Source organism: Tamandua tetradactyla, chromosome 4 (genome assembly GCF_023851605.1).
Source record: "Tamandua tetradactyla isolate mTamTet1 chromosome 4, mTamTet1.pri, whole genome shotgun sequence".
NCBI classification, from domain to species: domain Eukaryota; kingdom Metazoa; phylum Chordata; class Mammalia; order Pilosa; family Myrmecophagidae; genus Tamandua; species Tamandua tetradactyla.
In genome coordinates, this window is record NC_135330.1 from 29,163,935 (window position 1) to 29,182,339 (window position 18,405).

The window sequence follows — 18,405 nt, forward strand, 5'->3', positions numbered from 1 at the left end:
AGTGTGCCTCTTTCTCCGCATCCTCTCCAGCACTTGTCATTTTCTGTTTTGTTGATAATGGCCATTCTGGTAGGTGTGAGATGATATCTCATTGTGGTTTTGATTTGCATTTCTCTAATGGCCAGGGACATTGAGCATCTCTTCATGTGCCTCTTGGCCATCTGTATTTCCTCTTCTGGTAGGTGTCTGTTCAAGTCTTTTTCCCATTTTGTAATTGGGTTGGCTGTCTTTTTGTTGTTGAGTTGAACAATCTCTTTATAAATTCTGGATACTAGACCTTTATCTGATATGTCATTTCCAAATATTGTCTCCCATTGTGTAGGCTGTCTTTCTACTTTCTTGATGAAGTTCTTCGATGCACAAAAGTGTTTAATTTTGAGGAGCTCCCATTTATTTATTTCTTTCTTCAGTGCTCTTGCTTTAGGTTTAAGGTCCATAAAACCGCCTCCAGTTGTAAGATTCATAAGATATCTCCCTACATTTTCCTCTAACTGTTTTATGGTCTTAGACCTAATGTTTAGATCTTTGATCCATTTTGAGTTAACTTTTGTATAAGGTGTGAGATACGGGTCTTCTTTCATTCTTTTACATATGGATATCCAGTTCTCTAGGCACCATTTATTGAAGAGACTGTTCTGTCCCAGGTGAGTTGGCTTGGCTGCCTTATCAAAGATCAAATGTCCATAGATGAGAGGGTCTATATCTGAGCACTCTATTCGATTCCATTGGTCGATATATCTATCTTTATGCCAATACCATGCTGTTTTGACCACTGTGGCTTCATAATATGCCTTAAAGTCCGGCATCGCTAGACCTCCAGCTTCGTTTTTTTTCCTCAAGATGTTTTTAGCAATTCGGGGCAACCTGCCCTTCCAGATAAATTTGCTTATTGGTTTTTCTGTTTCTGAAAAATAAGTTGTTGGGATTTTGATTGGTATTGCATTGAATCTGTAGATCAGTTTAGGTAGGATTGACATCTTAATTATATTTAGCCTTCCAATCCATGAACACGGTATGCCCTTCCATCTATTTAGGTCTTCTGTGATTTCTTTTAGCAGTTTTTTGTAGTTTTCTTTATGTAGGTTTTTTGTCTCTTTGGTTAAATTTATTCCTAGGTATTTTATTCTTTTAGTTGCGATTGTAAATGGGATTCATTTCTTGATTTCCCCCTCAGCTTGTTCATTACTAGTGTATAGAAAAGCTACAGATTTTTGAATGTTGATCTTGTAGCCTGCTACTTTGCTGTACTCATTTATTAGCTCTAGTAATTTTGTTGTGGATTTTTCTGGGTTTTCTACGTATAGTATCATATCGTCTGCAAACAGTGATAGTTTTACTTCTTCCTTTCCAATTTTGATGCCTTGTATTTCTTTTTCTTGTCTAATTGCTCTGGCTAGAACTTCCAACACAATGTTGAATAATAGTGGTGATAGTGGACATCCTTGTCTTGTTCCTGATCTTAGGGGGAAAGTTTTCAATTTTTCCCCATTGAGGATGATATTAGCTGTGGGTTTTTCATATATTCCCTCTATCATTTTAAGGAAGTTCCCTTGTATTCCTATCTTTTGAAGTGTTTTCAACAGGAAAGGATGTTGAATCTTGTCAAATGCCTTCTCTGCATCAATTGAGATGATCATGTGATTTTTCTGCTTTGATTTGTTGATGTGGTGTATTACATTAATTGATTTTCTTATGTTGAACCATCCTTGCATACCTGGGATGAATCCTACTTGGTCATGATGTATAATTCTTTTAATGTGTTGTTGGATACGATTTGCTAGAATTTTATTGAGGATTTTTGCATCTGTATTCATTAGAGAGATTGGTCTGTAGTTTTCTTTTTTTGTAATATCTTTGCCTGGTTTTGGTATGAGGGTGATGTTGGCTTCATAGAATGAATTAGGTAGTTTTCCCTCCACTTCGATTATGTTGAAGAGTTTGAGGAGAGTTGGTACTAATTCTTTCTGGAATGTTTGATAGAATTCACATGTGAAGCCGTCTGGTCCTGGACTTTTCTTTTTAGGGAGCTTCTGAATGACTAATTCAATCTCTTTACTTGTGATTGGTTTGTTGAGGTCATCTATTTCTTCTTGAGTCAAAGTTGGTTGTTCATGTCTTTCCAGGAACCCGTCCATTTCATCTAAATTGTTGTATTTATTAGCGTAAAGTTGTTCATAATATCCTGTTATTACCTCCTTTATTTCTGTGAGGTCAGTAGTTATGTCTCCTCTTCCATTTCTGATCTTATTTATTTGCATCCTCTCTCTTCTTCTTTTTGTCAATCTTGCTAAGGGCCCATCAATCTTATTGATTTTCTCATAGAACCAACTTCTGGTCTTATTGATTTTCTCTATTGTTTTCATGTTTTCAATTTTATTTATTTCTGCTCTAATCTTTGTTATTTCTTTCCTTTTGCTTGCTTTGGGATTAGTTTGCTGTTCTTTCTCCAGTTCTTCCAAGTGGACAGTTAATTCCTGCATTTTTGCCTTTTCTTCTTTTCTGATAAAGGCATTTAGGGCAATAAATTTCCCTCTTAGCACTGCCTTTGCTGCGTCCCATAAGTTTTGATATGTTGTGTTTTCATTTTCATTTGCCTCGAGGTATTTACTAATTTCTCTTGCAATTTCTTCTTTGACCCAGTTGTTGTTTAAGAGTGTGTTGTTGAACCTCCATGTATTTGTGAATTTTCTGGCACTCCGCCTATTATTGATTTCCAGCTTCATTCCTTTATGATCCGAGAAAGTGTTGTGTATGATTTCAATCTTTTTAAATTTGTTAAGACTTGCTTTGTGACCCAGCATATGGTCTATCTTTGAGAATGATCCATGAGCACTTGAAAAAAAGGTGTATCCTGCTGTTGTGGGATGTAATGTCCTATAAATGTCGGTTAAGTCAAGCTCATTTATAGTAATATTCAGATTCTCTATTTCTTTATTGATCCTCTGTCTAGATGTTCTGTCCATTGATGAGAGTGGTGAATTGAAGTCTCCAACTATTATGGTATATGTGTCTATTTCCCTTTTCAGTGTTTGCAGTGTATTCCTCACATATTTTGGGGCATTCTGGTTCGGTGCGTAAATATTTATGATTGTTATGTCTTCTTGTTTAATTGTTCCTTTTATTAGTATATAGTGTCCTTCTTTGTCTCTTTTAACTGTTTTACATTTGAAGTCTAATTTGTTGGATATTAGTATAGCCACTCCTGCTCTTTTCTGGTTGTTATTTGCATGAAATATCTTTTCCCAACCTTTCACTTTCAACCTAAATTTATCTTTGGGTCTAAGATGTGTTTCCTGTAGACAGCATATAGAAGGATCCTGTTTTTTAATCCATTCTGCCAGTCTATGTCTGAGTGCTAAATTTTGTGATTTGCATTTAAGGGCAGTAGGGCTGGAGCACTCATGGAAGCCTTCCTGATTGAGGCAGATTGATCAGAGTCTAGGAAATATAAAATCTGAAGATGGGCAAAGAGCGTGACAGCGTTTTAGGATGAAAACAACATGGACAAAGGTGGCAGAAGGAATCAATATAGTTGAGCTTTTTGTAAGTAACATAATTTGATGATAGTCATCCAGTGATGGAAATTACGGGAAGATTCAAAGGCATGAAAGAGAAAAGCAAAATATTATCCAAAATTCTGCTACCAAAGATATTTACTGTTAACATTTTGGTGTGAACTATTTTAGTTGTTTAGAAGGACATTAGAATTTGTGTGTAGATAGTTAATGTCACTGCAGATTGTTGAACGATGGACTGACTGTTTTCAAAGAAAGTTTACCTGGCAGCCTTTTGTAGGATTTATTGGAATGGGGAGAGACTAGGAGACTGGAGTAAAAAACTCGAACTATACACTCCTGTCTTTAACATAACTAATTAACCATATAACCAACTAACTAACCAAGCAACTAGTTGTCTGGATCAGCAGAGAATTCCCCATCACTGGAGGAATTCAAGCAGAGGCTGTGATCACCTGTCGTGGATACTATATAGTAGGGATTCCTGTACCTGGTGAGAAGTATGATTTAGTATGCTCTTTTCCATCCCCAAGAGTCTAGGGTTTTGGCATCACAGTATTGAGAAAGGCTTCTTGACGAAAAGGGGGAAGAGATAAATGAGACAAAATGAAGTTTCAGTGGCTGGGAAATTTCAAACAGAGTTGAAAGGTTATCTTGGGGTTATTCTTATGCATTATATAGATATTCCTTTTTAGTTTATGGTATATTGGAGTGGCTAGAGGGAAGTACCTGAAACTGTTGAGCTGTGTTCCGGTAGCCTTGATTCTTGAAGATGATTGTATAATGATAGAGCTTTTACAGTGTGACTGTGTGATTGTGAAAACCTTGTGGTTGACCCACCCTTTATGGACAGATGAGTAAAAAAAATAAGGCCAAAAAAATTAATAAATAACGGGAAAACAAAGGTTAAAAAAATGGATAGATTGAAATACTAGTATCAATGAGAGGGAGGGGTAAGGGGTATGGTAATGTAGAAGGTTTGTTTTTCTATTTATTTCTTTTTTTTCTGGAGGGATGTAAATGTTCTAAAACTGATCCTCATGATGCATATACAACTATGTGATGAGATTGTGAGCCACTGATTATATACTATAGGTGGATGTATGTACGTGAAGATACCTCAATAATAATCTTTTTTAAAAATATTCTAGGGTTTACATTGCTAGCTGTGGAAATTCACATTCAAATAAATTATTATTCTGTATTCTCTTGTGATTTAAGTGCTACTGGTTTTGCTCAGTGCAGCTCAGTTAAGTGTTACTGGAAGGTAGAAATCAATTATTTTTGAGTTGCTGGGGTTAAGTTCTTATGGTTTAACCCTGCCATTCTCTCTTGCAGTGTTATTATTTGAGAGCTACTGTTACTTGAGGGATATTTGGGAGAAACTCTTAACCCTCCTGAATCTCTACCTGCCTTGGTCTCAGCTCAGCCACTGTCTCCTCTGGAAAAGGTCTCCTTGGCTCCCCAAATCTAAGGCAGGATTAGTCCCTTGTATTCTCACAGGACCTTGTACTTACTTATCAAGAGCCTGCCTCTCAGTGATGAAATTTCCCATTTATCTGGACTGTGGGAACAGTGTCTGGCAGATGGTAAGGTTCTTGGTACACAATGAACCGAAATGAAGTTTTGTGAATGAAGTGAATGAAGACCCTTGGCTATAAGGCCAGATCTGGGAGGGTTTTGAGGCCTTCTCTTGCTTTTCGGTTAATAAATGGTGCATTTTCCTTCTGCACTTATTTCTGTGGAGTGGCCAAAGCACTGTGCCCTTCCTTCTTTAATACTGCTTTGGGATCTGCAATTCTGCCCCCTTTTGAAAGTATAGCTGGGAGTATGCATGAAAAGGGAAAAGAACATTATTAAATGTGACATGGGATCAGGGTCTGGAAAAAGCAAGGCTAAAGAGGTGCTTCTGAAATCAGACCAGGTGTACATTTTTCCTAAAGCTGGTGTGACATTTTTAAGAAAATGGCCTTTCTGCCTCCCTTCTGTGGTGTCCTTGGAACTCTCTTACAACATCCAGTTCTCTTCCAGGCAAACAGAAAGAACTGCAGCTGCTGTTATCCACACCTCCAGCATTGCTACTGTTCTTTCGAAGTTCCTGATGCTGCCAGCTGGGGAAAATGCTGTAGGCTCATCAGGAATTCCAGACACGGGTTTAAGTCTGGAAGATGCTGGATCTGAGTTCCTGTGAGATTCACGCAGGTTCCAACTTGAGCCTAAGCTACAAGTTTATCTTCCATGCATCTGATGGAGTCACTGGACAGCACGGTTTTCAGCGGCTCTGAAGATATTGTGGGTAAAAGATGATTTATTTCTATATATGGCCAGAAATTAGCCCAATCACAGGCCATCTTCCTGGTTGACGCTGTCCAGTTTTTCCAGACCTGCAGACTCCGGAGACTTCCAGGCTGGGCATTGGTTTCTGTGGCCTGCATGTAATTAGGTTAAGCAGTGGAAAAATCTGGCTCCCAGCGGGTCTGCCCCTGGTTTCCCTGGTCCCCCTACCCCTCCATGCTCTGCCCTGCTCCCTCAGGATGCTGCAGCTAAAAGGCAAAGAAAGAAGCTCTCACAGCTGCAGCCCTGCTAAAAATAGAAAGTTTGTTTATTTTTATGTTCATGAAACCCTTTTCCTGCTGCTGCTGTTGTTCAGAGAGTAACTCCAAGGCAGGAAGGGGAAGGACTCTGAACTGGTTGGCCACTGGCCAAAAGAATTCCATCCTATGGTTGGGGCTCAAATTAAGGTTCATTAGGGGCCAAAGAATTTGGTGATCTGTTTTCGTTTTTGGAGCCTCTCCTCTCTTAGCTGACACCTGCTTTCCAGAATTTGGGGGTGGGGTGGGCTTCTTTTTTTTCAGATGATCTGCTTGAATGTACTTCCCTTTCTGAGACAGCAGTCCCTTTTGTTTTGTTTACTCCTAGGAGAGGTATGGGCAGAGGAAAGGACACTGAGCTAAGAGGCCAGGAAGCTGGGTTTTATTTCCAGGTTTGTTATTTTGCTTTGTAGTCTTGAGCAAACTATAACTTCTCTGAATCTCTCTGAATCTCCATGTCCTCATCCATAGAATAGTGATAATGATTTATACTTAGAACTCAAGTTAATGGATAAGAAACAACTTTTAAAAGTTAAAGTATTTGAAGTGGGTTATTTTCTGTCTTTTGGACGTTTCCTTTGGTCCAAAGGGATATTGAGTCCTCTTCTCCCAAAAGGAGCAGTGGAAGTGTGGACAGGAGAATGGTGCATGGAGAGGTGCACTCTGATCATATCTCCTTTAAGGTTTGCAGAAAACAAACTCATTTGGAATTACCTGGGAGGTGCTTTAGGCTAGAGTAAGGAATTCTGGATTAGGATTTGGGAAATTGAAGAAATCTTCAATTAGCTTGAAGATTGCTATGGGCTTTTGGAGCAGTGAATCTACTGTCTTATGTCTTATCTCCCTCTTATGATGGAGAGCTATTACTAATAGTTGATGCACCCAGCTAGAAGGAATCTCCTTGCTCAGGAGACAGAGAGCCATCCAGATCACGTGGTCTAGAGCACACACACACACTGTGTTTGTCACTAGTTTTCCAGGCAACATCCTGGAATGTCATCACCAACACTTTCTCCTTTCAGATCCTAACAGTTGAGGGCAGGGCTGTGTTGGACACACCTTTGCTTTGCCCAGGAACACTACTACGATTGTGCATGCTTGTTTTTCCCTAGAGAGCCATGGCATGCCCAGGGCCTGCCCTGGCACCTGGATCACATTGGGTTCCTGTAAGCGACAACAACAAAATAGCATTGACTGATTTAAGTACATAAGGAATTTATTTAAAGCAGCGCTCTTAGCCTGTTTTACTTGTTTAAAATTTATGGAGTTTGTGACTGGATGGAAGAAAAATCCTATTTTTAGTTTCAATAGTATCCAACTGAAATTCAGCATCTCCTTAAGTTATGAATGTAGACACAAACCAAGTACCTATAACTTTTCACCTTTTGAAATCATGAATATTTTCAAGTCATATTTCAGTTGTTGGCAAAAATGGCCAAAAAGGCATGGTGAAATATTTTTTATGCCCTCCACTATTTCTTACTAACAGATTTCGATTTATTAATATGCTAATTAAAAAGCACACATATTATGCTATCATGCATTTGTTCTTTTTAAACATTTTTTTGTAGCTTTATTTCAATGTAATTGGTTTCCTATGTATTTTATTTTATGGATTTTAATACATTCTTCATAGGCTTCATAGGCCCCACCAAACTGTCAAGAGCTCCCTGGTACAGAAAAGGTTAAGAACTCCTTGACCTAAAGCATTTTAAATAGCTCACAGCAGGATTGCTTTTTTGCGGGACCAAATTTTCGGGACCCAGTGAAAACTGAAAATGCAAGGGCACTTGTTCAAAAAGTTTTAAGAATTTCAAGATGGCAACAGCAGAGCATTAAACTAAAGGTATAGATAGGGCCCTGGAACTTTCCAGGTTACTCACATGAAGTTTGAAAATTTTCCAGAAAGGTCTAAGGACCAGGCTTAGAAGCTTTTCAGCCAGAAACAATATCAAAATTGTGCTGCAGAACTGGTCTACTGAAGAAGCCATGCTGCTGAGCACAAATATTGCAGCCTGTCCTCATGTCACAACCACAGTAAGTGTGGAAATTGCCCTGAATCTGCTATCATTGGTGCCTCAGGAAGCTGGGTGGAGTTGCCCCCATTGCAAAATGGCTCCCGTGAGTCTTCTGCTTTTCCTTATCACTAGCTTCCAATTTAAAGTTGGGCTAGGTGCATATGATTGGTGAGCTCTCATTCATATCTAGCACTTCAACTGCAAGGAAAACTGGCAAAACAAATAGCTATCCTTATTAACCTCTGTTCTAGTTTGCTAGCTGCCAGAATGCAACACACCAGAGACGGATTGGCTTTTAATAAAAGGGGATTTATTTTGTTGGTTCTTCAGAGGAAAGGCAGTTAACTTTCCACTGAGGTTCTTTCTTACGTGGAAGGCACAGGATGGTCTCTGCTGGTCTTCTTTCCAGGCCCCTGGGTTCCAACAACTTTCCCCGGGGTGACTTTCTGTATCTCCAAAGGCCTGGGCTGAGCTGCAAGTGCTGAGGTGAGGAATGCCGAGCTGCTTAGGCTGTGCTACATTGCGTTCTCTCATTTAAGCACCAGCCAATTAAGTCAAACGTCACTCATTGCAGCAGACATGCCTCCTAGCCGACTGCAGATGTAATTAGCAACAGATGAGGTTCACGTACCATTGGCTTATGTCTGCAGCAACAAGACTAGGTATGCTCACCTGGCCAAGTTGACAACTGAATCTAACTAACACAGCCTTCATAGAGGGAGACCAGCTCTGCCTCATAGAAAGAAAGATTCCTCCAACACAGGAAAGGAATTCAGATGCTAAATGGCCAAAAAAACATGGCAACTGTCTTGACAGTCCCCACACACCCAATGGGAACCCTGACCACTTCTGAAGAAAGCCCATGGGCCAACACAGAACATGTGGCCACCTTCAGGTAGAAGAGGTTGTATGGAAGAGAATACTTTACATACTAAAATATTTAAAATTTCTGGAAAATTTGATGCCTTATAAACTACAAGGCTGTATATTTGGAAGAGATTATTACAAAGAACCATACACAGTCAATAGGTGTAGGACATGGGAATTTGGGACTTTTGCCAAATATCATGTATCCACGAGACCAAGAAGAATTACTGTTACACAGTGAGAAGGTTTGGTTAATTTAAAAGGATCCTTAATGGAAATGAGAGTCAATTTGGATGACTTAAAGTTGGTCCAAGCTAGGGTTGGGCAAGGGTTCCTCTAGAAATGAGCCACATGTGGTGCTGCAACCATACAATCATGGTCCTCAGCTGCTGCAATGCAGAATTCTATTGGATTGACATGTGATTTTCATTATAAATACAGAAGATTCCTTTTTCATCTTCTACAACCATCTCCAAATGGGACAGCCTTTCCTTATCTGACTTGCTCCTACTCATCCTTAGGTTTTGGAGCCACATTATTTTATCAGAGAAGCCTTCCCTGATCTCTTGGACTAGATTAGATTTCCGTGTTATATGCTATCATAGCAACTTAATTTTTCCTTCATACCACTTGTCATATTTGAAATCAATTGTTTGTGTAAAATTTTGTTTATATTTTATCTCCAATTAAACTATGAACTCTATGAGGGCAAGGACTGCATTTCTTATATCCCCTAGTGCCTAGTTTAAGGATTTAGTTACTAAATAATTGTTGTTGGATATATCCCTTGGGCCTTTCTGGCTGCCCATCAGCAAAAGCCTGTTTGTGCTCTTCCTGCTAATCCTTCCAGTAGGTATTGTCCATTGAACTTTAGAATCATGTGCATTCCTACATGTACTCTATATGCTTGAAAAGAAGGGGAGATAGTGAGGAAGGAGAAAAATTCAAGATGATAAAAGGTAGCAATGAAAAGGAACTTCCTTATCTGATAAAGGATATTGACAAAAACATTTAGAGAAAACATCATATTAGTGGTATAATATTGAAAGCTTTCTCTCAGAGATTGGATTTGAAGCAAAGATGCAAACACTCATCATTTCTATTCAACATTGTACTAAATATACTAGCCAGAACAAATAAGTCAAAAAGAAAGAAAAAAGATTGTAAGGATTAGAAAGAAATCAGATGATCCAGTATTTGTAGGTGGCATAATTGTGTACATAGGAAACAGTTATTCATAGATAAATTCTTAAAATTAAAGGACAAATGCAGAAAGTTTTCTGGAAATGAAGTCAATTTACTAAATTTACTTCAATTCTATATGCCAGTAACAACATTTCTTTAGAAAAAAGAAATAAAAACTTTCATTTACAATAGCATAAAACATCAACAATCTAGGAATACCTGTGACAAATGTTATGCATGACCTCCACATGGAAAGCTACAAAACATAATAGAAAGAAATTAAAGAAGACCTAAATAAATAGAGAAATATACTATGTTCGTGGATTGGAAGACTTGATATTGTAAAGATATCAATTCTTTCCAACATGATTGGGAAAGGGCCAAAGAGAGGGCTTCTTGGGGTGCTGGCAATGGTCTATTTTTTAAAATCTGGATAATGGTTGCATGAGTGTGGTCATCTTGTGAACATTCATTGAACTGTATTCTTATGACCCATGTAGATTTCCAAATGCATGTCATAGGTCAGTTAAAAAAAAAAGTTTACTTAAAAAGGGTTATGTATGGGGTAGCTCAGGGTTTCCAGGAAGACTAAAGAATTGACTTGTGGAGACTTATGAAGGCAATATAGAAGACATCATAGAGACTGGGCCAAGAAACAAGCTTGTACATTTGTTGAGCAGGGGCTGGACTTCTAGCTTCAGCTCACTGCTCATTGTTCCCCTTCTCACTTTCAACTCAAAAGTAAATTACTAAGTACAAGGTAAGTTTTTTCTATCTCCCTATCCCAACATAGTGATGGATGGGCTTCTCTTTAAAAATGGGCACAAAGAAGAGCTGCCTCCAGAGGTCTGGACAAGAGCACAATAGAGTATAAACTGCTTTGTAGAAATGGGGCTGAGAGACCACTGCACAGCTGTGCAAATGCTGAAGGATCTAGCAGCTCCTTAGGAGACAGGAATGCAGAAGGGAGCCTTTGCTGGCAAGACATAGAAGCAGTCAATTCCACCCAGAGAGCTTCTCTGAAGGGTTTGTGGGACTCTTCTGAGAAGGAGAAAAGGGAAATGCCATTTATCCAGCACCTGCCATGTACTGAGTGTTTTCCATCCATTGTCCCTTTTATCCCTTACAGCAACATTTGAGAGAGATATCATTAAACCCATTTTACAAACTGGAGAGCCCAATTCCTGGAGCACCAATGTTCCCTTTACTTTCTCAACATGTTACCTTGAGGGGAGACAAGATTGGCCACCATCTTTTGCTTGGCCTCTAGTAGGAGGATGGAGATTCTTGGCCTTTTAATATAGCCTTTTTAATGGGAAGAGGGAATAATAATCCCTACTCCTCCCATTGACCAAAACCAAAGTTCTTCTTCAGCAAAGAAACCTTGATCCTTTTTTTTTTGGCCACTTAAAAAATTTACTTTAACTTTGGAGTAATTTTAGATTTACAGAAAAATTGCAAAGACAGTACCCAGGTTCTGTATAGCCTTCACCCAGCTTCCTCTAATGTTAACATGTAACCACAGTACATTTGTCAAAACTAAGAAACTGACATGGGTACAGTACTGTCAACTAACCTAGAGACTCATCAGATTTCCTCACTTAATGCCCTTTTCACTTCTCTGCTATAGTATTCTATTCAGTATACCACATTACATTTGGGAAGCCTTGAATTTTAAGAGAACTTTCAGACTGCCGATAGAGGATATGACCCAAGATGAAGAAGGGGTTTCATTTGTAATTTCCTGTATTTTCCTTACCAAAGTGCTTTGTATATTAAGTTTTGTGGCTTCAATGAACTCTTCAATGAGCTGTTTCACTGGGATGCTAATGCCAGACCAGATGAAATGGCTTGAGAATTTTGGAATAAAGGTACCACAAAAATGCAATATATTGTGGTGCTTGAAATGAAATTCAAAATATCCAGGACTGTTTCTTTTCCCCCAGTTTTTGAGTCCTAAAAACAGTATTCTTTTCGTGTAGGCTTCAATCTTGCATCTTCCTGTGGAGTCATATGCTTGGGCTCTGAGTCTTTCTATGTGCTGAGGGCAAAAGAGAATAAAAGGAGATGAGATATAGTGTGAATTCAGTTGTGGGATTCATTTCTCCAGTTGTTCATAACATCAGGCTTGTGTTGGCAAATTTAAATTAATGGGTGTCACCGTAACTGTGTGGGCTTTTGCTTATCGATTGGGCTTGCTAACATAATTTGTTTTCTCTTGAAATGGCACTAAAAATAGAATTATACTTCAATAATCTCTCTCTCTCTCTCTCTTTTTTTTTTTTACATGGGCAGGCACCAGGAATCATACCCAGGTCTCTGGCATAGCAGGCGAGAACTCTGCCACTGAGCCACTCTTGCCAGCCCTATTTCGATAATCTTGAGTCTGTGGCAGATCTTTTTTTTATAGTCTACTGACCTGGACTCCTGATGCATTTAGAAATCTGTAAACTTTCAGGAGTTAGGGTCCTTGTCCCTGTGGTTATATGAAACTGAGATCCCACAGAATACATTCATTATTAGAGTTATTTATGATGCTTCATTGTATAGACATAGCATAATTATAAGTGCCTGACTGTTAATTCAGCTCTCCATTATCAATCTTCATCCAACACAATCTAAAAATGTGGGCATATTACACATATAACTATCCATCTGACTTTATAACCCACCTAAATCTTAGGGCTTAACTTTAGAAAAGTGATAATTGCTGATATTTATGGGGAATTTACTATGTGTTAGGTAATCTGCTATGCATACTCTTTATAGGTTTTAGTTCTTTATTATTTTCACAACTCTATATGGTAGGTACCATTATTATATTCATTTTATAATAATGATGAAGAAAGTTAAATTAAGAAACAATTGCTTCCAGTATCACATTGCTAGTGAATGGAGGAGCCTAAGCTGTCTAACTCCATATCCAATACCCTCTTAACCACCCGGCTATACTGAGCCAAGATATATGGACAACTGGCAAATACATACACACTTGAGGAAATGACTCTCTATTCTTCCTTTAAGCAGATTATTCAAGTTGCAGAAATCAATAATCTACGTCATTTATTAAATTACTACTCCATGCAGAATTCTATGTTTGATACTGTGGGAGATTGAGGCACAAAAGAAAATAAAGTGGAAAGACTCTAAGAGATCTGAATTCTGGACCCAGCTTTATCACTGATAGGTTTGGTCACATCGTGCAACCACTGTGGTCATCAGATGATTCATTTGTAAAATAAGGAGTGGGATTAGAAGCATTCAAAGGTCCCTGCCAGCTTTTTGATTCTATGCCCCACTTTTGTGCCAAATGTGGCAGGACAGGATAAATGCCAGACATGGTCTCTGCCTTCTAGGACCAGGAAACAAAAGCTTCCAACACATGAAACAATTAGCGAGCAGTAAAGTGGTAATTGTTTGCCATGGGCTATAAGCAATCATTGGACGAGTACTTACTTGAGCCTCTTATATACTCAGCAGTTTTAGGGATACAAAGACATATGTTATAATTTTTACCCTAAATTGTACAAATTAGTTGGAAAAGCAGGACATAAGCACTTGGAACAATGACTAATATAAGACATTAGACAATTAAGTGTTAAATTGTGTTACACAGTGATTGTGTGATGATGAAATGAAAGCAACATTTACTGAATTCTTAATATATGCTAGCAGGGTGAGGACTTGGGTGAAGCAAGAATGCAAAATTGAAGGCGTGCCATAAAACCTCAGTAATCAAAATATGCAATATTAAAAAAATAAAAATAAATGCAAAAAATCCATAATGAACAAAATCTCAAAATTATAAATGAGCACAGGATCAGCATCATTGCATTTTCATTGTGCCTCTGACTCTAGAATGGCTCTGCACAGTGCTGTTTGCTAGATTCTATATCTTTCTGCTTGACATTCATTGTCTTATTTAGTCCTCAAAATAGTTCTTATGATTAAGTTCTAATATTAGTGTCATTTTATGGATAAAAAAGCTGAGACTTGGAAAGGTCAAATCACAGAGGCAGTAAGTGTCAGGGCTGGAACTTGGCTTTGTAACCCAAGCTTTTCACGACTCCCCTTTATGCTCTGAGCAATATACAGGCAAAGCCCACTTCCCTAGTAGAAGGCTGAGCCCACAGTGATGCTCAGCTAGACCTGGGTTATGACCAGGGCAACTCTGGTTCTTACAGCTGCTGCCTACCAGCAGCTGTACTCTTGCACCTGCTGCCTACTGGCTGGAAACCTTGGGGTGCGGGATGTCTTCTCTCCCCACCCTGTGGGTTGCACAGAGTTTGGAAACCACTGCATGAGGGTCCCGCCTAGTACCACAGTCCCAAAGCGCACTTCCCACTCACTCATCCATGAGTAGGATATCCAAGGTTAAGTCTATCCAAACTGGCCTTTCTGCCTGACCCCACAAGGAGAAAAGGCTCTGTGATGTTTACCAGCATCTCATAGCAAAGGAACCCATGCTGAATGCAGAACCTATCTTAGCAATGCTCGTTATCTGAGGCCGCATCTGCACAATGAGCTCTGTTTCCGGGCAGGAAATAAAACCATAGAGAGCAAGTGAGATCTTGATTTTCAAGTCACTGCTTTAAGGCAGCAGTCATTGTCTTGGCAGATGTATATCTGGCACACATTTGCCCATGGCAGGCAAGTGTTGAGCAGATGGACCCATGGGGCATTCACCCATGGGCTGCTGGGGACTTAGGGGCTAGATTTCTGCTACTCATAACCGCTGTTTCTTAGTACACAGAGAGGCTCAGGATAACTAGGTGTTGGGATAAAAGGAAAGTCAAAATCATAAATTGTCTAAACAGATTTTGGAGGGCATCTGGTTCATTTCTTCATTTTACAGAAGAAGAATTAGAAGCCCAGAGAAATTATGTGCCCTTGAGAAAGGTCACATAACCATTTTGTGGTAGGTACTGGACATGAACTTGGGTAGAAAAGATTTTGATGTGGTCCTTTCAGTGCAACCACAGGGCCATTTTGATGCTATCCAGAAAAAAACACATTATTTTAAAAAGCACAATGGATATCTTCACATTATTCTTTGGCCTCACTTTAGCCTCTCATCTCAGATTCAGTGGGAAAACATACTGAGATCATTTAATGACGTCTGTACTGGGAAGGTAATAGAAGCCCATGTGCAACCTATTCAATATTTCTGTAGAATAGCAAAACAATCTGTAGTGGTACAAAATCCTAGGGTGTTGCGAGTCTTTCCACAAATAGGCATATATTGTCTTTATTTTAATTTTTTCATCTTGATGGCAATTTTTCTTTTTCTAAATTGTGGATAAAGAGCCTTTGTCTTTAGGTTTTGCAATGTATAAAGCTGATTCATCTACTATTCACAGTTCTAACATACATATGATAATTAAAATGTTTCTTCCTCCAGGAGGTTGGGTCATTATGTTGGGCTATTGACATACCCACACAGAGAAGTAGGTGCCTCTATCCTTCAACCGACTCCTTCTCTCCTCCTTCCCAGCTCCTTCCTGGATCTTCATAGTTGCAGGTGGACTGTCCCTATAAGAATTCAAGAACCTATGAGGAGCAAGGAATCAGTGACTGAGGGTGACTTAACTACCTGTAACTATTTACAACTTCAGATATTCAATTTAAAACTATTAGGTGAATTCAATGAGATCATGGAAGAGGGAGTATAAATTTATGGTGCATGCGTCAACACAAAGGGGATAACTATTTTGCTGCTAATTTCAAAAGGATATTAAGCTCTGCACATACTATACATGTAAGATATATGCTATTTATGCCTTATAAATTCTCCAGTTCTAATGGAGCTACCCATGGCTCCCTGATTTTATCCCACTATTACTCTGAGTCTTCATGCAAGGAGCTCCCCTCCTGGGTAGCCCTCACTCCCTGTGGGTGGGATGAGCTTATATTTTAAGGTCCGCACTCAGTTGCCAGTACCGCCATCCTCTCTGGATCCTGTCTCATGAGAGGCTGGGTGCAAGGAAGAAGCCTGAGTGCAAGTGGGGGACAGGTGTGCCTCAGACTGTACCGTTTACAGCTCAAACTGCAAATTTCTGAACAGGGCAATAGGGGATCAGGATGTTCTCTTCTTATTTCCACCTAGTAAACTCAGGATAGGGGTCTGGTCACACAGAAATCCACATTCAGTGAGGGCCGGCGGACCTTGAGGCTAGTTTCTACACAAACCTGAGCTTGAGAGATGCTTTTCTTTTCTGGGGGGCAGGATCGCCCTGGGTGAGGACCGCTGGTAGACAGGATGATGGGGGTGCTCTCTGAGGAGTTGGAAGGCAACAGCAGCTACCGGCTGACCTGAGTGAACAGCCTGAGGCCCCAGAGAAGGAAACGTGGGTCCCGTGAGGGACGCCCCACCGAGGATGGGGGCTAGGGGCTGCCCGCGGTGCGCACCCCTCCCTGGACTTCGACCCCAGCCAGGCCCGCCCATCGCTCATTGAGCCCCGCCCCTCACCCACTGCCCAAGCGCAGCCCATCCTGTCCAGGGAGAAGGCGCGACTCCCCGGATGATTCCCAACAATGGTGCAAAAGCAACTCAACAGGAAATACAGCCTTTTCAACAAATGGTGATGCAGAAACTGGACATCCATAGGCAAAACAAAACAAACAAAAAAATAAAAGAACCTCAACCTAAACCTCACACCTTATACGAAAATTAACTTGAAATGTATCCAGACAAATGTAAAGCACAAAACTACAAACATTTAGAAAAAAAATCATAGGAGGAAATCTTCATGATCTAGAACTAGGCAAAGTTCTTAGACTGGACACCAAAAGCACCATCTGTAAGAGGAAAAATGATGGATTGCCAGAGGTTAAGGAGTAGATGGAAGCAGGAGGGAAGTTTGTGTGGCTATAAAAGGACAATATGCGGGTGCTTGCGGTGGTGGAAATGTTTTGTATCTTGACTATTAATGTTGACATCCTGGTTGTGATATTCTGCTATAGTTTTACAAGATATTACCAATGTAAGATACTTATTTTGCTAGCCACATTTGATACCATTTAATTAAAATTACAAAAGTATTATTATCCTGCAGCAGTCTCCTTGGTGCTTTGAAAACGCCGCTCCAGAAAGAAGCATTTTTCAATCAAGCGTAGTAAGCTCTGAATCTGGTAATAGTCAGAAAGTACCATTTGGTGATTATTGGCTCTTTTAGAGGCAGGTTAAATTCTTATTACTAGCGTCTGCTGGTGAACTACTGTTTGCTTTACTATAAGGCTTTAAAACTTTTTACCACCTGTGCTCTGTATTCCTGTGACCTCTTGAATGATGCGTGGCCTGGATTTCAGAAGGTTTCTGCACTCTGGCATTGCTAATGGAATCTCAAAAATTGAGTTAACTTTGAGTTTTGTTTTCCTCTTAGGACTTGTGTTAGTTTGCAAGCTGCCAGAATGTGATATACCAGAACTGGAACTGCTTTTATAAAGGGGAATTTAATAAGTTAAAAGTTTACAGTTCTAAGGAAGTGAAAGTGTCCACATTAAGGCACCAACAAGAGGTTACCTTCACTTAAGAAAGTCTGATTGGTCTGGAACACCTGTCAGCTGGGAAGACACATGGCTGGCATCTGCTGGTCCCTTGCTCCTGGGCATTGTTGCTTTCAGTCTCTGTCCATGTGGGGTCTCCTCACCTTGCTTCTTTAGGGCTGGCTTTCATCTCTTGACTTCCCTTGGCTCTCTCCAGGTTCTAGCTTGCTTAATATCCCATGCTGATGTCTGCTGGACTCTAAGCATCTCCAAACATCCGTGTCTCTGTTCTTCAAGTGTCGGCATCTGTGTCAACTCTGCTCTGAAGTTCTGTTGGCTCTTTCTCTGTTGACTCTATTGCTTCTGATTCTCTCCAAAATGTTTCTTCTTTTAAAGAATTCGGATTAAGCTAATAAAGACCCACCTAGAATGGGTGGAGTTATATCTCCATCTGATCAAAAGATTATACCCAAAATTAGGCCTGTCACATCTCTGTGGAGATAATCTGATCAAAAGTTTCCAACCTACAGTATTAAATCACGATTAAAACATGACTTTTTTGGGTTACATAATACTTTCAAATAGGCACAGGACTCATTACAGTCTACAATGTGCATGCCATTTTGTGCCTAATTCTTAAGATTGGAATAGAATTGTTCTTGCATTTTTCACAGCTACAGACCCCTTGCCTGGAGATCCCTGAATTAAGGTCACGTGACCTGAAGGATTTTCTTATACATTTCC